The sequence below is a fragment of the Saccopteryx bilineata genome, chromosome 1 (genome assembly GCF_036850765.1).
Source record: "Saccopteryx bilineata isolate mSacBil1 chromosome 1, mSacBil1_pri_phased_curated, whole genome shotgun sequence".
NCBI lineage: Eukaryota > Metazoa > Chordata > Mammalia > Chiroptera > Emballonuridae > Saccopteryx > Saccopteryx bilineata.
Genome location: NC_089490.1, coordinates 175,794,197 through 175,821,312, shown reverse-complemented (window position 1 = coordinate 175,821,312; position 27,116 = coordinate 175,794,197). Strand labels below are relative to the sequence as shown.

The window sequence follows — 27,116 nt, the reverse complement described above, 5'->3', positions numbered from 1 at the left end:
GTCTAGAAGTCTAATATATTCATTTTGCTAATAAGAAATTTAAGCCCTATGTGTTATATGCTCAAGTTGCAAAATCAAGTAGTAATAGATTTGGGAATAACATTTTGATTTCCTAACAAAGCGTAGATAGGGACACAATACATTAATATTCTTTATAATATATGTGTTTAAAATACTCTATCATAAGACATACGTACATGCAACATGTATGTATCATACATATAAATACTTCCATCACAGCATATTTCTACCAAGTCCAATGGGTTTACAGCTCTTATACAGAAACTTTTTCTTTCAACACTGGATATTCCAGATGGCTATGTGTTCTCCCCTAAAAGCAATACCTTTGAATTCTCATTGTGAAATCTTACCTATTATTTAAATCCTTCACTGTAATAAAGCACACCCCATTTAACATAAATAAAATTCTTCTTTTGTGCTATAGTTCAAAACTTGTTGTTGAAATCAGTGTCCCTTTCTTTGGAAACTGTTCCTCAATATCTCATAAATTTTCCTTTTGATTATTATAATAAAGCCACTTATTCACAACTGAGAAGTCTATATTCATTGCCCCTGAGAACATTATTTCTCTGAAATGCTCTGCTGAAAATGGATTCTAATGACCAAGTCATTTGGAGAAAACTGCCTATTATGCTTCTGTGGAAATCCACAATGCACAAAAGTATATTAAAGTCTGGGAAATATTCTAAACTTTGCTTAACCTAGAATTTCCCAACAAAATGGACTATTGAAAATTTAGAACACCTTCTGATGTTTTGAGAAACACAATTCAGGAAACTCTGCTTTTATTGTTAATCCTGCTATAAATATCAGCTGACTTTGGCTTCTCCTGAAGCTAATGATGTTAAAGATGAATGTAGCAGAAATGTAGTGTTTTTATTACTCTACAGTGTCCTACTACACAAAATTCACAATTAGTTATGCATTTCACTACTGATGAATATTTGAATTGTTTCCATTTGGGTGCTATTATGACATCTATGTGTGTGCCTTTTGTTAGACATACACTCTCATTTCTCATGGACTGTAATTCTAAGGTCATAGGTTGGCATATGTTTAATTTTAATAGATAATTCCAAAGAGTTTCCCAAAGTGTTTGTGCCAGCATATTTGTTGTTGTAAAATATTTCAGAATCATTCTTAGGAATTTTCTAATTCCAGATCTCCCTTTTATCTACCTTGATGAAAAGAAATGAGATGTGAGCAGATGTTATATTATTGCTGCTGCTGACAAATGTTGAGCAAAACAATTACAGGATGATTAAATGACTGAATATTCATCTTTCAGGAGATTAAAAAAACTACTAAAATCTGAGCCTCCAAAATTTCTTACTAATTTCCTTTTGAAAGTTTAAAACAATTCAAACAAGTATGCAATATCTGACTCAGAAAAAGGATCATTCTTTAATTATGAGTTTACCCTAATAATAAAGAGATCATATAACTTTATATTTTTTTCTCTAAGATATTTTCTCTGTTAACATGTCTGGAAACTTTAACTATCAATTTAAACTTCTTATAGCCTTTGTACATATTATAAACAAAAAAGGTTCTAATAAGTTATTTAATATAAAACAGTCTCTTAGGTATGATATTGCATAATTATGGTCTTTAAAATAAAACATTGAAACAGCTTCTATCTCTCCTCAATACCTACAAGGATTGAATTTAACATTTTATTTTTGTAATGTTTGCTGACAATTAGTAAAACAAAATTTTACTATAGAAACATTTTTCTGAATGGCGGTTTGCCACTGGAAAGCATGACATTGTATATGAGAGAAGTTTGAGATTTTTGAACTGGCATTTGACTTACCAATAGTTCTTAGGCTAGTCCAAATTTTCCAGAAGTAAGGAACTAGCTAAGAGTCTGAGCTTACTAAAGCAATGTTAAAATCAACAAAGCAAAATTAACAACAAAAAAAGAGCACTGCATGCTTTGGTGGTTTTCATTTGTATTCATTGGAATGCCAAGTCTTACATTACTATCACATTTTTCTACCAGTACTTCTTGTGCATTCCAATATTGAGTGCTACTTGATATTTACTTTGTGGATATCTTATTTTTTTCTCATAATCTTATCACTATTAACTGTAGTACTGAAATTATTCAATATGTAAGCTTACAAGGTATTATAAGCCCTTATGCCACTGGAAGATGTTGACTCAGATCTTTTTTTAACTATGTGACAACTGCTAGAATTACCAAGTGTCTAAAAGAAACTAATCTAGCTTCTTTTTTCTTTATCAACCTGTAAGGAAATAATTGTCTTAATCAGTTTGAGCTGGTGTAACATCAGTGGCAAAGACAGGGTGACTTAAGTAGCAAACATTTTATCTATCACAAGTCAGAAGACTGGGAAGTCAAACATCAAGGTGCCAGTAGGTCTAACATCTGGTGAGAGTACTCTTTCTGATTCTGATCCATACATGGCTGGCTTACTGCTATCGTCATCATGTGTTCAGGAGAGATAGAGATAGAGGAAACAAGCACTTCAGGCTTCTTATAGGGGCATTAATTTCATTTATGAAGGCTTCATTCTCATGACCTAATTACTTCCCAATGGTGGCACCATTAAATGACTATTGTATGTATGTTATTAGCAGAGATTAGTCATCAACACATGAACATTGGGGAACGCAGATATATATTCAATAGCAATAATTTCAAAATTACTTACTCCCATTGTTGTGTTATTGTTGTTATCAAGAATGTAAGCCAGTTAAATGATTGTCAAAGAAAATGGTCATTTATTGGAAATTTTACCTATTCTTGGTGTGAAGGATAACACATACTACTGACTCTCAACAGAAAACTCATATTTAGTATCTTATGGGTGAAATACAATATAAACCTTCCAAGAAAGATTTTGTATTTTTGTTGGATTCATTTCGTTTTGATGATTTAAGAATATTTCAAGAATTATAGATATAACCTGACTTTAAGGGTCTTTAAAACCACGGTTATAAATCTTGACAGATTATTAGAATCATCTGAGAGCATAAAAATTGCATGTGTGTGGCCCATTCCCTTAAAAAATTAAATTAGAGATTCTGAGATTGGGCCCACACATGGTTATTTATAAGAGTTTCTGAATGATTCTAAAGTGTGGTCAGGGTATATGAGCTTTATACTGATGACTAGAGTTCTGTATGCAAGAATTAAATGTTAAAAAGCCATAAGAGTATTGATTTGTGTTTAAAAAGCAGTATTCAGCATTTTTAACTTAGAAATTATATGTAATAAGTCATATAGCAAGATGATATGGAGAAAGAATGTAGAATTCTAGCATAGGTCTAGAATTTCTAATATTTCTAAATTTTAAAATGTATGTATAAAATATACATATTTGTATAAAATAGACACATTTGTGTATGGTATGAATATATGTAAAACATATATCTATTTTATATAAATATATACATGTGCATAAAAGAGATATGTATAAAAGATATGTATAAAATATACATATATTTTGTTTAAATATACATATATGTATAAAAGATACATATATAAATATAGATATATAATTTGAATATAACTAATAAAGAAGAATGGTTCTATATAAAAGAAAATCATTTTGGAGAAAACTTTGTGCAGGTTGCAAATATTTTCAAAATATTTGCAAATATTTTTGGTTGCAAATGTTGGAAGACCAAAGAAAATAATAATGCAACAACATTAAGCAGATGAAATGTAAGTGTCATATGCAATAGGAGGATAGTTGAGTATAAAATGAATGTGATATTAGAGGAGGAAAATCACACCTATAATCTTTCGAGCTACAAACAGGATCTGGGATTATGAACTCCGAACAAATAATAAGAACAGAACTTTCAGAGGGATTATTTGCACCATCACTTTAATTGCCAGGTTGGCTGGGAAAAGATGCATAGAGACTTTTAATGATAACTCATAATGAAGGAAATCTCAGATGGAGACAACACTTTGTTCAGGCCAGGTTAGTTCTGTTCATCATTAAGAAAATATATTTGTTTTTAATCGTCACTGATAATAGTTAAGATTATTAAGCACGATGCTTATCTAAAGCTTAGATATTTAAAATTTCCCAATATTAGTATACTTTTATTTAAAACCTCACTAGTTCAGATATTTTAACAGTATAGAAAACTTAGATATTTGAAGAGATAGATAATTTAGTAAGCAAATCTTGAAGTAACTGCAGAGTGCAATGGAAGGGCACATGATGGTCATTCAGCTTGGTTTTGGAGGTATCCTAAGTGAAGAAACAATTTAGTTGAAACTCAGAAGAAACAATCATATTACTTAGTAAAAAGAAGGAGTAAAAGTTTTCTAAGCAAGAGGAAAGATATATATATTACACACACACACACACAGTGTGTCCGTAAAGTCATGGTGCACTTTTGACCGGTCACAGGAAAGCAACAAAATGCGATAGAAATGTGAAATCTGCACCAAATAAAAGGAAAACCCTTCCAGTTTCTGTAGGATGATGTGGCAGCATGTGTGCATGTGCAGATGATGATGTAACACCGTGTAGAGTAGACAGTGGAGCAGCCCACGGCCATGCCAGTCGAGATGTGGATGGTACAGAGGAAAGTTCAGTGTATTCTGTGGCTTGCTAAATTTGAATCCATGACCAAAGTGCAACATGAATATTGGCACGTTTATAAGGAAGCGCCACCACATAGGGATAACATTACTAGGTGGGATAACCAGTTGAAGGAAACCGGCAGTTTGGTGGAGAAACCCCGTTCTGGTAGGCCATCAGTCAGTGACAAGTCTGTAGAGGCTATACGGGATAGCTACATAAGGAGCCCTAAAAAATCTGTGCATGAGCCCACAGTGAACTGCACTGAATAGGTATGAAACTGGAAGAGTTTTCCTTTTATTTGGTGCAGATTTCACATTTCTATCATCTTTTGTTGCTTTCCTGTGACAGGTCAAATGTGCACCATGACTTTACGGACAGACTGTATATGTATATGTATAAACACATATACACACACATATATTCAAAAACTCTGAGAATGAATTTAATGTTTTCAAAAATTGAATGCTTTCAACATATAGGAAAATAGGCAGAAGCCACGACTCAATTTAAAAAGATGAGAAGCAGAGAGGTAATGGGAGAGTACTGTAAATAATAGTAAAAGTTTTGAATATTATTCTAGGATTGAGAAGAAGTCAATTGAAAGGGTTTAAGAAAAAGAAATAATATATAGTTGGTAATTTCATATACTTTAAAGATTAATAAAATACTTTTTAATAAAGATAATTTTGTAAAGAAGCAAATTTTTATCATGCTTTCATTCACCATACTTTGGGAAGCTAGCGATTCTGCACAATAGCCTGAAGCTCAAATTGCGTCTGGCTAGAAGCTTAATGATGAACTTGGAAGTTAGCAGCAGGGATACTCCAAACTCGCTTAAGACAGTGGTTCAGAAAGTGTGATTCTAGAATTCCACCCAATTCTACTAAATTGGCCTTCTTGATAATTACAACTCATGATAAAATTTAAGAACTATTATTGCCTTAAGGGCAAATCCAAGTCAAAATGTTTCTTCAAGTCTTCTTCACTTGAACATTTTAACATAAAAATAGTCCCTTTGACCCACAATTAAGTTAAAATTTCTAATAGGTATCTATGTGTTTAAATAATAATTGTTTCTTTTCTTAACAAACAATAAGATAGTATAGTATGTTATATCTTTTGATATATTAAAAAGCATCTAGTTTACCTGATAATTACTCTTTTTTGATTGAATCCTCTCATATATGCCTGTTAAAGTCATTTAGCTTTATCATAAGTTACTTTGAATAACTTGCAACCACCAATAAGTGGATAAAACTTTGTTGCAGCTTTGAAGACAGGCTGTATTGAGCTACAATCTGTGTCCTTACAGTTTAAAATTACTGGTACTAATTCAGCTTTGTGGATTATTCATAAAATAGTTATTCTCCCCACAGAGAAACCCTTGAAATATTTAAATATGGCTGTCATATTCCTTAAAATGCTCTGTATCTCAAATGGAGCATTTCTGGTTTTTATTTATATCTCAAGTCATTATTTATATGACTTGGCTTTCAGTCTCTCTGCCTTCTTACTCTGTTGAATGCAGTCCATTTTATTCCTTCCCTGTGAAGTGTGCTGATTCCTGTAATACAACCCGGAACTCTAGGTGTGATCTTCCCTCAACTACACTCAAACTTCCTTCTGGGTATGACATATGTGTCAAAATGCTTAGTTATAAATAATAAATTAGTTGCTCCTTTTTGTTTTATTAAAGATAACTCTCATTAGGTACACTAGAATCAACAATCTGGAATCAGATTACATGTGTTCAGTTTTTTTTAATTCTTTTATTTATTTATTCATTTTAGAGAGGAGAGGGAGAGAGGGAGAGAGAGAGAGAGAAAGAGAGAGAGAGAGAGAAGGAGAGAGAGAGAGAGAGAGAGAGCGAGAGAGAGGAAGGAGCTGGAAGCATCAACTCCTATATGTGCCTTGACCAGGCAAGCCCAGGGTTTCGAACCGGTGACCTCAGCATTTCCAGGTCGATGCTTTATCCACTGCACCACCACAGGTCAGGCACATGTGTTCAGTTTTTGTGGGTTATTTTGGGGTGGCTGCGGTAGAGTTGTTTCTTTTCTATACTTTGTTAAGTCAGGCCATTTTATTGTGAATTTGGTAGACTCTGTATTTTGAGAGTTAAATCATTATCTTACCTTTATTTTTATTAAAGATTAAAATTATTGTTTTATTCATTATTGCCACTTGTATTTATGTTACTTTCAAATTAATATATAATTTTTGTGTATATGATAGTATCTAAGGCTATGAACACAAATTATAAAATTTTGACGTAATCGTAGGCATTGCACATACAAATGATTATTCAAATAGATGTAAGGACACTTAATTGTTCTAGGATCAACCATGTAATTCAGAATTCCATAGCATATTATAAAATGTGAAATGAAGATCTATTCATCTACCCTTATGATAACCTTCAAAAAGAGAATTAAAATGTTAGTATACAGTGACTTTTATTTTACCCATTAGTAAAATATAAGACCCTTAGTTTGTAGGCATCCAAAGCATGTTGTTCAATAATTGCTTTTGAGCCTGACAAGGTGGTGAGGCCATGGATAGAGCATTGAACTGGGAAGTAGAAGGACTCACGTTTGAAACCTCAAGGTCTCAGGCTTGAACACAGGCTCACCAGTTTGAGCAAGGCATCGCTGCTTGAGCATGGGATCATAGGCATGAACCCATGGTCACTGGCTTGAAGTCCAAGGTCCCTGGCTTGCAGCCCAAGGTTGCTGGCTTGAGCCCAAGGTCACTTGCTCTGCTGTAGCCCCATAGTCAAGGTACATAGCTGCAACAAAGAACTGATGCGTCTCATCTCTCTCCCTTCCTGTTTATCTGTCCTTCTATTTAATTCTCTCAGTTTCTGTAAAAAAATAATAATAATTGCTTTTGAAAATTGTTCAGAACTAAACTTGAACATTTTTTTTTTTTGGTATGATTTGATATATCTGTGCTTGTTTTTGGTGATTGGGGAGAGGGATGGATGGAATTCATTGAAACCATGGCATTTGATTGAAACAGGAATAGTCTTTATAATTCTTTTAGTCATCTAGGGCTTTTACCTTTTACCAATATTTTTCTGAGGTTTTATTATCTTACCAGAATTCCAAACAAAGTAAAAGAATACTGATGATATTTTCTTTTGCACAGCAATCATAATGAAACAGAGAACCTGTCATCTGCTAAATTTTCCCCAGATGCAAGTGAAGTTATAAACCAATATAATATATACCCAAAGACATTGATACTTTACATAACTTTCATTAATTAGAAGAGTCTTATATAAGCCACTATAAAAAATATCATTGCAGTATTTCATCTGGCTAAATTTAAATTACCTTTCTTTTTTCTTTTTTCTTTTTTTATTAAGTGAGAGGTGGGGAAGGAGGGAGGCAGAGAGACAGGCACCTGCATGTGCCCAACTGGGATCCACAGGACAAGGACAAGCCCCTACTGGGCTTTGCTCTGCCTGTCTGGGGCTGTTGTTCTGTTGCTCAGCAACCAAGCTATTTTAGTGCCTGAGGCAAGGCCATTGAGCCATACTCTGTGCCCAGGGCCAAATTTCTTGAACCTTTTAAGCCATGGCTGCAGAAGGGAAGAAGAGAAGGAGGAGTGGAGAAGTAGATGGTTACTTCTTTTACGTGCCCTGACTGGAAATCAAAACCAGGACTTCCACATAACAGGCTGATGCTGTACTGCTGAACCAACTGGCCAGGGCCCTTTCTTTTTATAAAATACTTTATTTATTCATTTTAGAGAGGCAAGAGAGAAGGAAGCATCAATTTACACATGTGCCTTGACCAAGCAAACCTAGGGTTCTGAACTGGCAACCTCAGAGTTCAAGGTTGATGCTTTATCCACTGCACCACCACAGGCCAGGCTTGAATTACCTTTTTTCATTCAGAGGTAAGGCAGTCATGATAGTCAAGAACATAGGAAATCTACAAAATTCCAAACTCTGACTTACTGCATTTTATATACTAACAAAGCTGCTTTTTCTCATGAATTTCCTCAGAAAAGGCGCATCAGTAAATTAAATCTTTGTGGATACATATGAAAGGAATTTTTCTATCAGAAACAAGAGATCACTTCAGAATATTCAAAAAATGGTCATCTTGGTAATTCACAAGACTATCTATAATGCTACTACTTATACACTTGGATTTTACCAAATAATCAAATAGCCTCTATTCTGTTTAACCATTGCACATACTTCATCTTGCAAAATCTAAAATTATTTTTCTAAATAAAAGTTTATTGAGTGCAAAGGAATAAAGTTTTAAGTCTTTGAAAAAAGACAAAAATTTAGCTCTCATATCAATAAACATTTTGAAAGACAAGGAAAGCAAAAGAGGAAAAATAAAGCCCTTGGCAAAACTATATTTGGATTAGACCACAAAGACTGCCACAAATTCCGCATTAAAAAAGTAATAAAAAGGAATTACATTTTAGACAGTGTCAGTTTTCAAAAGCATGCCACAGAGTCATCAAGCTTTAAAAAATAACAGCATGCTACATATTCATTATTCCAGAGCTGATAGTTTATAAATACCTTATATATTGTTAATGTTGCCAGTGGAATACAAGGTCAGGACATAAATGAGGAAACAGATTCTATTGTCAAAGTTAGAATTTGAGAAAGACTAGCAAAAAGAAAGGAAGAGGCAAACAGAGGGAAAGTGAAGAAAGAGAAAAGAAATGAAGTAATGCAGAGACTGTGAGGTAGAAACAATGTAAAAAAATTGTGAGAGTATATTCTCTTTACCTCTGTTACAGAAGTTTTAATTTAGCCTGGTGGCTTGAGAAATTAAATACCTAAAGTTAATATTTTTATAAGGATTGAATAAGAACATATTACATTTATTAAATATTAAGGGGAAAGAGGAAAAAGTATTAAATATTGTATCTAGTGCCTACATTGAATATGCCCTGAGGCTAATAACAGATTCAATTCAAAGACCACCTGCCTTACATGCTGTAATTTTTTGGGAAAAAAAATGATTACATTTACTTAAAAAAAAAAGAAACTAGCTTCAAGAATCTCTACTTAATGTAACTATGACAATTTGTGATGTAAATTAAATTACAAGATTTTATAGAACAAAATCATGTAGCATGAAGTGGATATTTCAAAGTTACCAAATCCAAAGTTCTGCACTTTAGTATCTGGGAGACTAAATCCTTAGAGGAAGAATAAACCATCATTCAAGTAATAGAACTATTTAATAGCCGATCCACCATGACAAGGCAGGAATTCTTGGTGCCCCACTCCAAATATACAAGTACTATCATCTTTCTTTTTCACATCCTCCCCTGATAACATTTCCTGTTAATGAAGCTGGTGTTTCAGTGTCTGGCTAATGATCATATATGAATACATTAAAGATAGATAGAAAAATTATACTGGATAATATAATTATAGGAAACTAAAATTTATATATTTAATTTTTCTTAAAAATTATCTTTCTCAAATTTTTCTATACTAAAGCTAAAAGTAACCTTTTATTTAAAGAGATGATAAAATTTTTAAATATTTAATAGATACTTAAATTTTCTTTGCTTCTTTTTCACTGTATTTTAACTTTTATTAACATATACTAATAATGCTTCCTATTATAAAGACATTAACATCTAGGCCCTATTTATTACAGGTTTTTTTTTTTTTAGTCTGTCATATAGCTTCAAAAATTTTTAGTGAAGAGTATTTTAAGTGACAAAAATTTTAAGTAGCCTGACCAGGCGGTGGCACAATGGATAGAGTGTCAGACTGGGATGCAGAGGACTAGGTTCAAAACCCTAAGGTCGCTGGCTTGAGAGCGGGCTCACCAGTTTGAGCACGGGATCTCTGGCTGAGCATGGGATCATAGACATGACCCCCTGGTCTCAGTCTTGAGACCAAGGTCGCTGGCTTGAGCAAGGGGTCATTCGCTCTGCTGCAGTCCCCCGGTCAAGGCACATATGAGAAAGCAATCAATGAACAACTAAGGAACCGTAGGAAGAATTGATGCTTCTCATCTCTTTCCCTTCCTGCCTATATGTCCCTCTCTCTGTCTCTGTCACAAAAACAAACAAACAAAAAAAAAAACCTTCAAATATTTACTGGTAATATTAAATTCTTTTATGTTTTTAAAATATTTTATTTTACTTATATAGCAATTATTTCCAATATTTTAGTCATTATGACAACTGTTATTTATCAATAGTTTATTTTTTTCCCATTCTGGCACTGTGCCAAAGATAAAACATTCTGAAATATTTCTTGTAAGATTAATTTAATTCTATGATTACATTTAAAAATGTAAATATAGGCCCTAGACAATTGTCTCAGCGGTAGAGCATCGGCCTGGCAGGTGAAAGTTCCAGGTTCAATTCCTGCTAGGGCACACAGGAGAAGTGGCCATCTGTTTCTCCCCTCCTCCCCCCTCCCTCTTCATCCTCTTCTGCAGCCATGGCTCAAATGGTTTGAGCAGAGTTGGCCCCCAGCACTGAGGATGGCTCCATGGCCTTGGCCTCACACGCTAAAATAGCTAGGTTACTAGTAACAGAGCAGTGGCCCCAGAGCAACATAGCACTGGCTGGTAAGAGCTTGCTGAGTGGATCTCGGTCTGGGCGCATGTGAGAGTCTGTCTCTGCCTTCTCACTTCTCACTTAAATAGGATAAAAAATGTAAATATACATTCCAAACAGTTTGGAAAACATCTTATTGTTGCTTTTTTGTTTAATTTTGTGTGCAGAACTTTTATTTCTCTTTTTCAAATATTAAGCATCTTTTTAAATATTATTTGTAAGTTATTCATATTTCCCAACAACTTATAATGCTATTTGGTCACAAATTAAATTTCTAGATACAAATGAAACCAGGAAATGATATTCTAAATATTTTACAGTAAGCATGGTATGGGCATTGACCACTCAGAAGACCTGTTGCATGTATTTATCAACTAACAATCAGCCCTGTGACACTTATTGCCTTTAATTTATAATTTATATGATTGCCATATATTCTCATTCATTCTGGCATGAGTTCAACAGTATATAGCTTTATGATATTTTTTCTTTTTTCTTTTTTTTTTTAGTGAGAGAGAGACAGCCACACAGGAATAGACAGACAGGAAGGGAGAGAGATGAGAAGCATCAACTCCTAGTTACAGCATCTTAGCTGTTCGTTGATTGCTTTCTCTTTTGTGCCTTGATTGGGGGGCTCCAGCCCAGCCAGTGACTCCTTGCTCAAGCCAGCGACCTTGGATTTCAAGCTAGTGTCCATGGGCTTATGTCTATGATCTCACACTCAGGCTGGCAATCTTGACCTCAAGCTGGTAAACCCTGCATTCAAGCTAGCAACCTTGGGTTTTGAACCTGGGTCCTCCACATTCTAAGCTGATATTCTATCCACTGTGCCACAACCTGGTCAGGCATTTTATGATATTCTTTAATATCAGAATGGTCATACTTCTTCCTTGATATAATAATACTTTTCAGAATTTTTTCTACCTATTGATATTTTCTTCCGTGTGTGTTAGAATAATTTGGTAATTTGCAGAATGATTTATTGATGTATTGCATTAAAATGATCTATAAACTTATTTTTGTATCAAATATTTGTTGGCATTATATCAGTTTTACTTTGACAATAATAGTGAATTTAATTATTTTCTGTAATAAAAACCTAAAATATTTTTAAAAAGAAAAAACATATTTTCTTTTAATTGGTGTTTTCATTATATCTCTTAGTCATATTTATAGTTACCCTGATACTGTTGCTGCACATTTTGTTATGTTGATTTCTAAGAGTTTTACATGTTTTCTATTGTAAATTAGTCTATTTTAATGTTTTAAATTATTTTTTTAAAGTATCTGAAAATGATCTAGATTTTTGTAATTAATTTTTTCTTATATTCTCCTATTAGTTCTCCTATATTTTTAGTTGACACTCTTGTTTTCCAGGGAGAAAATGTCTTTCAAAAGATGTTTCTCTGCATTGACTCATTAATTTCTTTCTATAAGTTTCTGCTGTCTTACACAACTTAGTTGAATAAAAACATATGTTTATCAGACAACAAACTCATCTTTTAAAGTGAGGCAAATCTCAGTTTTCTTATGCTTTGATGAAGAGATGTGCATAATATTCATCCATGAGTGAACTAGAGTATGTCATGTGGTAATGCTTGTTTATTATTATTATTATTATTTTTTTTTTTTTATAATTTTATTTTTTTAATGGGGTGACATCAATAAATCAGGATACATATATTCAAAGATAACAAGTCCAGGTTATCTTGTCGTTCAATTATGTTGCATACCCACCACCCAAAGTCAGATTGTCCTCTGTCACCTTCTATCTTGTTTTCTTTGTGCCCCTCCCACCCCCTATCCCTCTCCCATTCCCCCCTCCCCCCCGTAACCACCACACTCTTATCAATGTCTCTTAGTTTCACTATTATGTCCCACCTACGTATGGAATAATACCGTTCCTGTTTTTTTCTGATTTACTTATTTCGCTTCGTATCATGTTATCAAGATCCCACCATTTTGCTGTAAATGTACCGATGTCATCATTTCTTATGGCTGAGTAGTATTCCATAGTGTATATGTGCCACATCTTCTTTATCCAGTCATCTATTGATGGGCTTTTTGGTTGTTTCCATGTCCTGGCCACTGTGAACAATGCTGCAATAAACATGGGGCTGCATGTGTCTTTACGTATCAATGTTTCTGAGTTTTGGGGATATATACCCAGTAGAGGGATTGCTGGGTCATAAGGTAGTTCTATTTTCAGTTTTTTGAGGAACCACCATACTTTCTTCCATAATGGTTGTACTACTTTACATTCCCACCAACAGTGGATGAGGGTTCCTTTTTCTCCACAGCCTCTCCAACATTTGCTATTACCTGACTTGCTAATAACAGCTAATCGAACAGGTGTGAGGTGGTATCTCATTGCCGTTTTGATTTGCATTTCTCTAATAGCTAAAGAAGATGAGCATCTTTTCATATATCTGTTGGCCATTTGTATTTCTTCCTGTGAGAAGTGTTTATTCATATCCTCTTCCCATTTTTTTATTGGATTGTTTGTTTGTTTGTTGTTGAGTTTTATGAGTTCTTTGTATATTTTGGATATTAGGCCCTTATCTGAGCTGTTGTTTGAAAATATCATTTCCCATTTAGTTGGCTTTCTGTTTATTTTGTTATCAGTTTCCCTTGCTGAGCAAAAACTTCTTAGTCTGATGTAGTCCCATTCATTAATTTTTGCCTTCACTTCTCTTGCCATTGGAGTCAAATTCATAAAATGCTCTTTAAAACCCAGGTCCATGAGTTGAGTACCTATGTCTTCTTCTATGTACTTAATTGTTTCAGGTCTTATGTTTAGATCTTTGATCCATTTTGAGTTAATTTTTGTACAGGGGGAGAGACTGTAGTCCAGTTTCATTCTTTTGCATGTGGCTTTCCAGCTTTCCCAGCACCATTTATTGAAGAGGCTTTCTTTTCTCCATTGTGTGTTGTTGGCCCCTTTATCAAAAATTATTTGACTATATATATGTGGTTTTATTTCTGGACTTTCTATTCTGTTCCATTGGTCTGAGTGTCTATTTTTCTGCCAATACCATGCTGTTTTGATTGTCGTGGCCCTATAATAGAGTTTGAAGTCAGGTATTGTTATGCCCCCAGCTTCATTCTTTTTCTTTAGGATTGCTTTGGCTATTCGGGGTTTTTTATAGTTCCATATAAATCTGATGATTTTTTGCTCTATTTCTTTAAAAAATGTCATTGGAATTTTGATGGGAATTGCATTAAATTTGTATATTGCTTTGGGTAATATAGCCATCTTGATTATATTTATTCTTCCTAGCCAAGAACAAGGTATATTCTTCCATCTCATTATATCTTTTTCGATTTCCCTTAACAATGGTTTATAGTTTTCATTATATAAGTCCTTTACATTCTTTGTTATGTTTATTCCTAAGTATTTTATTTTTTTTGTTGCAATCGTGAAGGGGATTATTCTTTTGAGTTCCTTCTCAGTTGTTTCATTGTTGGCATATAGAAAGGCTATTGACTTCTGTATGTTAATTTTGTATCCTGCGACCTTACTGTATTGGCTTATTGTTTCTAGTAGTCTTTTTGTGGATTCTTTGGGGTTTTCGATGTATAGGATCATATCATCTGCAAAAAGTGATACCTTTACTTCTTCTTTTCCGATATGGATGCCTTTTATTTCTTTGTCTTGTCTGATTGCTCTGGCTAGAACCTCTAGTACCACATTAAATAAGAGTGGAGAGAGTGGACAACCCTGTCTTGTTCCTGATTTAAGGGGGAAAGCCTTCAGTTTAGTGCCATTTAATATGATGTTAGCTGATGGTTTATCATATATGGCCTTTATCATGTTGAGATATTTTCCTTCTATACCCATTTTGTTGAGAGTCTTAAACATAAAATTGTGTTGTATTTTATCGAAAGCCTTTTCTGCGTCTATTGATAAGATCATGTGGTTTTTGTTCTTTGTTTTGTTGATATGGTGTATTACGTTAACCGTTTTACGTATGTTGAACCATCCTTGAGATTCTGGGATGAATCCCACTTGATCATGATGTATTATTTTTTTAATATGTTGTTGTATTCAATTTGCTAGTATTTTGTTTAGTATTTTAGCATCTGTATTCATTAGAGATATTGGTCTGTAGTTTTCTTTTTTTGTGCCATCCTTGCCTGGTTTTGGTATGAGGGTTATGTTGGCCTCATAAAATGTGTTTGGAAGTATTGCTTCTTCTTCAATTTTTTGGAAGACTTTGAGTAGAATAGGAACCAAGTCTTCTTTGAATGTTTGATAAAATTCGCTGGTATAGCCGTCAGGGCCTGGACTTTTATTTTTGGGGAGGTTTTTAATGGTTTTTTCTATTTCTTCTCTACTGATAGGTCTGTTTAGGCTTTCTGCTTCTTCTTGACTCAGTCTAGGAAGGTTGTATTGTTCTAGGAATTTATCCATTTCTTCTAGGTTGTTGAATTTAGTGGCATAAAGTTTTTCATAGTATTCTACAATAATTCTTTGTATATCTACGGTGTCCGTGGTGATTTCTCCTCTTTCATTTTGGATTTTGTTTATATGAGTTCTTTCTCTTTTTTCCTTGGTAAGTCTTGCCAAGGGTTTGTCAATTTTGTTGATCTTTTCAAAGAACCAGCTCCTTGTTCTATTAATTTTTTCTATAGTTTTTCTGTTCTCTAATTCATTTATTTCTGCTCTGATTTTTATTATCTCCTTTCTTCGGCTGGTTTTGGGTTGTCTTTGTTCTTCTTTTTCTAGTTCCTTAAGGTGGGAAGTTAAGTGGTTCACTTGGGCTCTCTCTTGTTTGTTCATATATGCCTGAAGCGATATGAACTTCCCTCTTATCACTGCTTTTGCTGCATCCCATAGATTCTGATATGTCGTATTGTCATTTTCATTCGTCTGTATATATCTTTTGATCTCTGCACTTATTTCTTCTTTGACCCATTCATTTTTTAAAAGTATGTTGTTTAGTTTCCACATTTTTGTGGGATTTTTTTCCTCTTTTTTGCAGTTGAATTCTAGTTTCAAGGCTTTATGATCAGAAAATATGCTTGGTACAACTTCAATTTTTCTGAATTTGCTGATATTGTTTTTGTGGCCCAACATATGGTCAATTCTTGAGAATGATCCATGTACACTGGAGAAAAATGTATACTCAGTCACTTTGGGATGAAATGTCCTGTAGATGTCTATCATATCCAGGTGCTCTAGTGTTTTGTTTAAGGCCACTATGTCTTTGTTGATTCTCTGTTTGGATGACCGATCTAGAGCCGTCAGCGGTGTATTGAGGTCTCCAAGTATGATTGTATTTTTGTCAGTTTTTGTTTTAAGATCAATAAGTAGCTGTCTTATATATTTTGGTGCTCCTTGGTTTGGTGCATATATATTAAGAATTGTTATGTCTTCTTGATTCAGTGTCCCCTTAGCCATTATGAAATGGCCATTTTTGTCTCTAAGTACTTTTCCTGTCTTGTAGTCAGCATTATCCGATATGAGTATTGCTACACCTGCTTTTTTTTGGATGTTATTTGCTTGGAGTATTGTTTTCCAGCCTTTCACTTTGAATTTGTTTTTATCCTTGTTACTTAGATGAGTTTCCTGTAGGCAGCATACAGTTGGATTTTCTTTTTTAATCCATTCTGCTACTCTGTGCCTTTTTATTGGTGAGTTTAATCCATTTACATTTAGTGTAATTATTGATACTTGTGAGTTCCCTATTGCCATTTTATATCTTGCTTTCTGTTAGTTTTGTGTCTTGTTTGATCCTTCTCTTTCGTTTTTCTATCTTTTGTTTTTATTTGGTTGTATTCCATACATCTTTCCTCTGTTGCTATCTTTTTTATCTCATGTGCTTCTGTGGTGGTTTTTTGAATGGTGGTTACCTTTGAGTAATGAAAAGGGTCCCTACCCTGTTCATTGTAGCGAACTATTTTGTGAGTACTTTTGCACTCCATCGTCCTTTGCTACTGTTAATCTCCGTCTTCTCCCCCTCTTTCTTTTTGTTGTTGTCACAGTTTAAATTTGGTTTTATTGTGTTCTTCTTGGAGCTTTTACTTGTGGCTCTGTTTTTTTTTGTTCTTTGTATCTGATTGGAGAACCCCCTTTAGTAATTCCTGGAGTGCGGGTTTTCTGATGATAAATTCCCTCATCTTTTCTGTATCTGTGAATGTTTTTATTTCTCCTTCGTATTTGAAGGATAGCTTTGATGGGTATAGTATTCGTGGCTGAAAGTTCCTCTCTTTCAGGACTTTAAATATTGGGGTCCACTCTCTTCTAGCTTGTAGAGTTTCTGCTGAGAAATCTGATGATAATCTAATGGGCCTTCCTTTATATGTTGTGTTCTTCTTTTCCCTGGCTGCCTTGAGAATTTTTTCTTTGCTGTTGGTTTGTGTCAATTTCATTATGATATGCCTTGGAGTAGGTTTGTTGGGGTTAAGAAAACTTGGAGTTCTGTTTGCTTCTTGAACTTGAGGCTTTAGTTCTTTCCACAGGCTTGGGAAGTTCTCATCAATTATTTGTTTAAGTATGTTCTCCATTCCATTTTCTCTCTCTTCTCCCTCTGATATACCTATTATTCTTATGTTATTCTTTTTGATGGAGTCAGATAATTCTTGTAGGGCTATCTCATTTTTTTTAATTTTTGAGTCTCTTTCTTCTTCTCTCTGTTGTGCCTCAAGTTGCTTGTCTTCTATTTCACTAATCCTCTCTTCTATCTGACCTGTTCTATTAGCTAAGCTTGTTACTTCGTTTTTCAGCTCGTGAATTGAGTTTTTCATCTCTGTTTGATTTGTTTTTATAGTTTCAATTTCCTTGGACATATATTCTTTGTGTTCATGGAGTTGTTTTCTGAGCTCCCTATATTGCCTTTCTGTGTTTTCTTGTATATCTCGGAGGATTTTTAGGATTTCTATCTTGAATTCTCTGTCATTTAGCTCCAAGGTTTCCAATATATTAAATTTTTTCTCCATAGATTTTTCCTCATCTAGCTGTGTTACCTCTCTTTCTTTTGTATCCATGATATTCGATTTTCTCTTCCTTAATGGCATCTGAGGGTGGTTTTGTTGATAGTATTAATGAGATTTAATAAAGAATAAAAAGTTAAAAAAAATAAAAAAATAACAAATCGAAAAGAGTTGTTTTTTTTTTAAAAAAAATTAATAATGAAATAAAGAAAAATAAAATAAAATAAAAATTTTTTAAAAAAGGAAATTATTCCCCCCCTCTTTTTTTCCTCTCCTCTCCTCTCCCCTCTTTCTTGAGAAAATCTTGTGGTGGACTGTGAGTTATAACAAACAATGCCTGTGATGGAGGGCCTGAATTGGGGAAAAGTAATAAAGGGGCAAAAAAGAGAGAAAGAAAAAAAAAAAAAAAAGAGCGTATGGACCCACAAAAAGCAAATAAGGAAAAAATTTGGGTCAAGAATAAAATGATTTGCTTTTAGGTGTTGGTTTTCTAAGAGTTATGATGAGAGGAATAAGAGGAAAATGGAAAAATGGGGGGACAAATTAAAAACTTACTATTGTATTTAGTGGAACAAGAACTAGATAATATGGAGAGCCAGGGATGGGAGCACTGCTAGTGAGTTAAAAAGGTGAAGTAAAAACCCCCCAAAATGCCACAAACATAGGTTTGAGTCCCAGATAAGATAATTTGTTTGTTATTGAGGTTTGAATGAGAGGAGATGTAAAGGAGAAAGGAAGAAACTAATATAGAGGGAGAAAAGAAAGAGAGAGAGAGAAAAAAAGAGGGAACCACTAAAAGAAGAAAAAAGAAAGGAGAGAGAGAGAGAGAGTTAAGGGTTTTGGAGTGCAACCCTCATAGAGAGAAAGGAAGAGAAGAGAAATGATAATGGGAGATGTAACACTTATGGGTAGTGTAGTTCAGGGAGAGGAGAGAGTAAGACCGGTAGAGAGTTAATCGGCCAAATTGGAGGAGGAAAAAAAAGTCTCAAGAATGAAGATAATAGAAACAAACGAACAAATATAATAAAATGGGATAGGTTATAAAGTCTGCAAATTATTCTTGATTTTGAGAGGTTATCTTCTTGCTTTTTCTTTTCTCTCCCTCTTCCTGGTCGGTGACTCTGTACCCCGGGTTCTGCCCCTTTGGCACGCTCAGGTAGAGGTTTGCAGTTGATAAGTCTCTATGGCAATGTCATGTATTGTGCTTTATTCTCGTTGGGAGTCGAGGCTCATTAGCATTTATAGGCTCCGACAGTGAGAGAGTCCGTGTTCCTGGAGCCTTCCTCCTAGTCTTTCCTTCCTCAATTAGTAGCCTGACAGTCCAGGTATGGGGTTGCTGCTGCCTCTGCCTGGATAGTAAGAGGCTCAAATTGCTGGCAACTCCCCACTCTATTTCCACTCAGCACAGGGCTCTGGGTAAGGCTCAGTCAGTCAGAGCTGCTAGCATAATCAGGCGGGCTTTCCGCCCACTCGAAGACCTCTGGCTCTGCCACTCTATCCGGTAACACAAGCGGGCGCCCACTTCCGGGGTGCTTGGAGGAAACTCTCACTCACTGTCTGCAACCAGGATATCCGGCCAGCAGTCTCACGCTCTGAGTGAAACCCCCAACCGCAGGGAAAAGTTGCAGTGTTGGAATTGAGTCTCGCTCCGTCCCCGTGCGCGGCTTTTGCAAGGCGCTGGGGCGGCCCGAGATTCCGCTTTGGCCCACACAAAGGCCCCTGACTCTGCCCCTCTCTGCGATAACACGGGCACGCACTGCCGAGGCACTCGGAGGAATCGCTCACTCCTTATCTGCGCGCGCAAACCAGGATATGAGGCCGGCCGCGTTTCGCTCTGAGTGAAACAGCCTCCAGCACGGAAAATCTCCACCGTTGGGATTAGTTCTCACTCCCTCCCGTGCGTGGCTTTCCCAGGGCGCTGGGGCTGCCCAGAGACTCTGCCCTCAGCCCACAGAAAGGCCTCTGACCCTGCCTCTCCGTGGGGCAACACGGGCACCCACTTCCGCGGCTTAGGAAGAAATCTCTCTTCCACTAACTGCGCACCGACCAGGAGACCGGGTAAAATGGCCGCTCCGCTTGTCTTTCTTTGTTTGGGTTTGGCGCGAGTGTTAGCTTGTATTGCCCGGGTTGCCACAGGATCAGATTTTCCTCGGCTTGGATCTCTGAGCCACAGCCTGGTTCGGCCGTTTTTGCTGCGGGGGCCTGGATCTATTCACCCCCTTTGCCCGCCTCAGTTTCTATATTCACAGTTACCAGAGAAAGCCGCCCTGTTTAGGTTAGTGAGGAAGGCGGAGCATTTCTTACTCCCTATTTTCTTCGGGGTTTGGTTATATATTTAGCCAATTTTTCACTCAATCATACCTTTGGGTGTATTGCGAAGAATCTGGAAGCTCCAAGTATAGGTTTTTCTGTTTCTGGTTGAAGATCTTGTTGAGTTTTGGGGGAGATTTATCGGTATCGCTTCCTACTCCGCCATTACTCTGACGTCCTATTATTTTTTAAGATTCAACATTTTGAAGACTTTCATTCCATTTGCTTGACCATTAAATACAAAGCAATCATCAAGTATTTGTTAGTAGCCATATGTTCCCTGCATGTTTCTAATAGAAACATATCAATTCAATATTGCAAAAGATCATGTCCATCCATTTTGTTCACAGTGTAAAAAGGGATAAAATAGTATATTATCTTAGACATGAATATTTTTACTATAGGCTCTTTTCCTAACAAATGTCTTACAAATATTTGCCTTTGAGAAAGCACTAAAAACTGGCAGTAGCTTCTACTGATCTCACCCATTTAACAAGCTTATAAAATTCCCCACTGTGAGGTACCTTCAAAATCACCATCTAACTCTGTAGTCTGTACTGACTGAAGCATTGCCTCATTGGTTAGTTTCTGAGTGTGTTTGGATGCCAGATGAAGTTTAATGGATAAAAGTATGTTTCACTTTATTTCAAAAAAATAAAAAGAAAAAAATATATTTTGTGTCCTGAACTTGAACTGGTATGGATTAAATTTAATATGACTGTGTTATCAAAAGATACAGATTTTTATTTTTAATATTCTGTAACCTGTGAGTCTTCCTAGTTAATGTGTTGATGTTCCAGAGTTGTACACTCAAATGCTTCTGGGAACTAAATATGTAGTATAAATGAATGAACTGGACCTGCTGAGCATTGCAAGACACTAGATTACTAAAATGAAGAGATATCATTAAACACCTTATTTATTGTAGCTCTGAAAATATAAAAATGTAATTGTTTATCTTAAAATTGGATAAAGTAAAAATCAAGTAAAATTAGGAATAAGAAATGTATAAAGTAAAAGCAAAAAATAATATGCTAGAGAAAAATTAGTAGAACAGGTAAATATTTTCAAATGCTGTTTCTTTAACTTGATAATGAAATGTATTATTATTTTTTAAGGCTGACCAGTAAAATATTTGAACAATTATAAGAAATACCAGAAGAGCCTGACTGGTGGTAGCACAGTGGATAGAGTGTCAACCTGGGACAAACCATATGGTCACCAGCTTGAGTGCCAGGTTGAGCACTGGGTTGTCCTCTTGAATGTGGGATTATTGACATGATCTCATGTTCGCCGGCTGGAGCCCAAGGCTTGAGGAAGGTGTCAACTGTCTGGTCTGGAGCCCTGGTCAAAAGACATATGAGAGTCAGTGAACAACTAAAATGATGGAACTGTAAATTGATGCTTCTCATCTCTCTCCCTTTCTGTCTCTTTCTTTCTCTCTCACAATCCTATCTCTCTCATTTAATAAAAAAAGCAATTCTTACTGTAACTCAATGGTAGCAATTTAGAAATTTAGGCAAAATTGATGATTTCCTGCAAAAAATACATTTTTAAAATCAAGTCAAGTGTAAATAAAAAACTTAATCTCTAACTATTATAAAAGACATTAAAAAGGAGATTAGAGATCAATATTGATAAAGGCACCAGAACCAGATGGTTGCACTGCTGAGCCATCTTTTTTAATTCTTTTCTTTTTAATATTTATTTATTTATTTATTTATTTATTTATTTACAGAGACAGAGAGAGTCAGAGAGAGAGATAGAAAGGGACAGACAGGAATGAAGAGAGATGAGAAGCATCAATCATCAGTTTTTCATTGGGACACCTTAGTTGTTCATTGATTGCTTTCTCATATGTGCCTTTATCGTGGCCCTTCAGCAGACTGAGTAGCACCTTGCTTGAGCCAGCGACGTTGGGTCCAAGCTGGTGAGCTTTTGCTCAAACCAGATGAGCCCGTGCTCAAGCTGGCGACCTCAGGGTCTCGAACCTGTATTCTCCGCATCCCAATCCAATGCTCTATCTACTGCACCACCGCCCGGTCAGGCTTGAATTCTTAACTATAGTATCTAACTTATAAAAAACAAATAATACCAATGGGATTTTAAAATTTTCCATTTTTAATTTTGGAATGAAATACCTTAATTTTTAAATGTTGAAATTAATTTAAACATATTGTAAAATATTTTGGGCTCAAAATAATTTTGCAAAGTATACTTTTCAGTTAAGATGTCATGTCATTAGAACTGAAGGCTGCTTAGAGGTGATTGAAATCTGTTTAGAAATCTTTGAAGTGTATATTCTTGTAAATCTGTCTACCTAAGAAAATGTGTGTATGTGTGTGTGTATGTGTATATGTGTGTATGTGTGTATGTGGTATGGAGAAAGAAAGAAGAGGCTCAAGTAATTTCTTCCTAATTCTATTTTCATATACAAATTTTTTGTTTATGATATCTATGGGCAAGATTCCATACTATAAATGAGTACTTGTTTATCAAATTATTGTATTAGATCTATGGCATTGTTAAATAATAAATGGAATATGTTTGTAGTGATCTTCTTGTATTATATATTATATTGTTTGACTCTCCTGATTAAAAGTGTGAAATTTGTTTTCTATGTATTATATATGTAATATATCTTTGGAAGGGCAAATACAAAATATTGGCTGTGTTTCATTTTCTAGACAGGGAGAAATTGCTTTACAAATTGTCCTTTGACTAACCAAATGGCATGCCAGAAATAAATGAGAATTAACATGTTTCGACTGGGTATTGCCTCTGATCTGCTTCATTAACACGGGGCCTTCCCACAGTGGTCCTTTGAACTCCTGGCAGTTGTGATCTGCTCTATTGGAAACTTTGCTTGTTAAAAGCACTTTGGTACCATTGACTGAGGAAAACTCTGATTTTGTGTAAACTCTAATATTGCCAATCTTTGAGGTTGGGATAGATGAGGAATGATTAAATATCTGTCTTTAAAAATTAGAATGCTCCTGAACTGAAGATTATTTAGAGAAAAGGAATAAAAATAAGCACTAAAATGTACTTTTTCAGTTTAACCTGATGTTGGATTCCTATCTTGGAATTTTAGCTCATACTTCCAAAAAAATAAATCCCTTAAAATAATTTATACAGAATAATTTTGTCTAAAGCAACAAGGTTTATTTATGCTTAGTTCACAGTAATGTTTTCACATGTTGGCAATTTAAATACCCTAGGGCCCTTTTAGTCAATTTATTTAGAACTTTCAGTGAAACAAAATGTGCTTTAGAAACTCATATTTAATCTACTGCACAGAGTTTGTCAAATTCACATTAAAAACTTTAATGACAAATAGAACACATGCAAATTTGGAATCGGGGAACTTTGTTCAAGTTCAGTTTTAAAATATTGATATTCAAACTAAAAAGTAATAATTTAGAGACAAGATAATGAAATATATCAGATATAAAAAGAGTAAAACTTTGAAAAATGGATTGTTTTATAATAAACTTTAGGGAAAATACCAACCTATGGGTTTTAGAATGAGCCTTCTCTGTAGATTTTTTTCAGATTGGTACCCTGCTTCAGAACCTACAGAGTAAGCAACAGCAGATTCTCAACCCAGCCCCCTCTCTTTTAATTTGTCATTGCACAGTTTTGTGCACAGAGGGAAAAATATTTCCTTAAAACCATCTCGCAACCAACTTGAACTCTGCAACATGAGTTTTTTTTTATATATATATGCCACTATTTGGAGACATTTTAAGTATATTCAAAATAAATTCTTACACAGTTTGCCATGAAAATAAATATAATGAAAAAACTAAATAAAATTATCCTAAGGGTACTTGAAATAAATTGTATCTGAAGGGGAGTGGGAACCCGACACACAAAGCATCTCAATATGTTATCAGTTCAAGAGTTGCTGCTCAGTGAGTGGTTAAAAGAGACAGACTATTTGCCAGGCGTGGTGGCGCGCGCCTGTAGTCCCAGCTACTCAGGAGGCTGAGGCGGGAGGATCGCTTGAGCCCAGGAGTTCTGGGCTCTAGTGCACTATGCTGATTGTGTGTCCGCACTAAATTCGGCATCAATATGGTGACCTCCCAGGAGCGCGGGACCACCAGGTTGCCTAAGGAGGGGTGAACCGGCCCAGGTCGGAAACAGAACAGCTCAATAAAGATAGAATATTTAGAGTTTTATGTGGAGCAGCACAGAACATGTCATTTTGGGGGAGGGTGGTATAGTTTTCATGATTGCAGTTTATGGCGTTTTACTTTTTGACAAATTATAATACCCTCAGGAATGTACACATCGTCTTTTCCATTAGTTACTATCATTTCTGGTCTGCTTATGATTCCTTATTATTTTCTTAAAATATACAATACAATCGTTTTTATTCACCCAGTCTATTGTGTTCCTAAAACAAATAATAGTTTTCCCCCCATACTATACACTAGCATTATATCAAATTCAAAGTTGTTATTTATTATCTTAAAAAGTCCTCACAATTCAGTTGTATTGCATGTTCTTATTAAACAATATTTTCTTCTATTCTTCCATTTTCTATAAAGTTTCCTAAATCCTGCTTCCATTCTCATTTGTATAATTATTCTCTTTGTGAATTAAAGGGTCTTGAAGTTGCCTTGCCCCTATCCTGAGGAACATATAGTAATTTACCAATTAAATGATAATTGTGTCATATCCAAATATTTACACTTGCAAGTTTAAGAGAAAATAAATAGGAATCCATCCGTTTTATATTTGGATTTTTATTGGATTTAAAAAAAACTTTATTTTTATTTATTTAAAAAATAGCGAGCAAGAGAGAAACAGAGAGAGGAACAGATAGGGACAGACAGGAAGAGAGAGATGAGAAGCATCAATTCTTTGTTGCTGCGCTTTAGTTGTTAATTGATTGCTTTCTCATATGTGCCTTGCCTGGGGGGTTCCAGTCAAGCCAGTGATGCCCTGCTTAAGCCAGCAACCCTGAGCTCAAACAGGCAATGCTGGGCTTCAAGCCAGTGATCTTTGGGCTCCAGCCAGCGACCATGGGGTCATGTCTATGATCCCATGCTCAAGCCAGTGACCCTGTACTCAAACTGGTGAGCCTGCACTCAAGGCAGTGACCTTGGGATTTCAAACCTGGGTCCTCTACTTCCCAGGCCAATGCTCTATCCACTGTGCCACCACCTCGTCAGGCTGAAAAAAAAAATAACCTTTAAATACATGTAATACTACAGAATATATCATAGAAACTCTGTGCTCTGAACCATCTAATGAGGCATTAACATTTTTCCAGGTTTTTTTCATATATCTTTCTGTTAAAAATGGGAGGAAATCCCCAGACATACCTGAAGACTCTCTCCCCATTCCTACATTCTTCTCCATCTTCAGAAGCTATTTTCCCTATAATGTGATGTAGCTACCTGTCTTCCAGCACAGATCTGTGTACCCAGAGGGGGATGCACTGAGCTCTATTCGTCATGGAATACCCTTGGGTTGATATTCGTTGTACTAATTCATTCATAATCTCAACTTGATATGCTCTAACTTGAAAGCTACATTAGTACGTCAACCAACACCTATAATACCTTGTGTAAAACCATAAGAGAAAGGTAGATTAACATGAAAGCACATTGGCTGATATTTATAGTAAGCACAGAATGCAAAAAAGGCAAAAACCACAGGTTTTTTTCTTTAGTTTGTAATTCTCTACTGATCACAGTATCATATCTGGTGTTATAATATCCTTCACTATTTCATGTTTTCTGGATCTTTTGGGAATGTGTAAGCATTTAGAGTTCCGTTGTTACTGTTGTGTTCTACATTAGGGTAGACTCACATTTTTTTTCTGAGGTAACTTGAGTCTTTTGTGATTATTTTTCTGTATTAGTTTGCTATAACTGGCTATCAATATATACTGATGCATGTGAAAATATTATGAGTTAGTACAAAGGATCTTCTGAGTTCACACCAGATGCCAGTACCCACAACACTATTCTTTTAAGAGTAATAGTCAGTCTCCCAATTTTTTTCATTGCTTCAATTGCATAAAGATATATGGCTGTCAAGTGGCAATTTAAACATCCAATTCAATGGAAGATTTTTTTGTGTGTGACCTAGTGGGAACATTCCTCCCATGAATACTAAAGCAGCAGAATTTTCAGTTGAAGAAAGAATGAGCAAAATTCGTGAGTAGGTTATTCAGTGAAATAGTAAGAAATACTTCTCCCACCCCCTTTGTTCCTTGGTATTCTGGGATTTGGGGGGACAACATTATATATTACTTGCCAACTTATAATATCTATTTCATCTTGAATCATTGATTCACAAGCAATTATTTTTACTAGGTGGCAACATATCTAAGTACTCAATAAAATATGCTATTACACTTATCTGCAAAATCAGCTGCTTCTGAGTATTGGGGTTTGTGATAAGCCTAGTGAATGTCATACTTATTTTATATGAAAATGAGTTGACTTATTTGGTCCAGCATGAATACTGTGTGGGATATATGGCAGTAAAAAAAGGTATTTGATGAATCAAAAGAAGGTGACAATTTCAGAAATATTGCTGCCAGAAAAGAGAAATTCATATCAGATTACTGTCTATTCTAGTGTGAAAAATATCTACCAATCCTATGATGCAATGTAACCAGCATAATCAACCTGCCACAGGTAATTGGCTGGTCCCTCTGGTACACATCATATCAGGGATTTAGAG

General features: G+C 35.1%; 1 protein-coding gene across 3 annotated transcripts in view; it reads left to right on the top strand.

The window, feature by feature from the left end:
* FSTL5 (follistatin like 5) overlaps positions 1 to 27,116 on the top strand; it is a 699,550-nt gene that overhangs the window by 71,461 nt on the left and 600,973 nt on the right. The window lies entirely within an intron of this gene.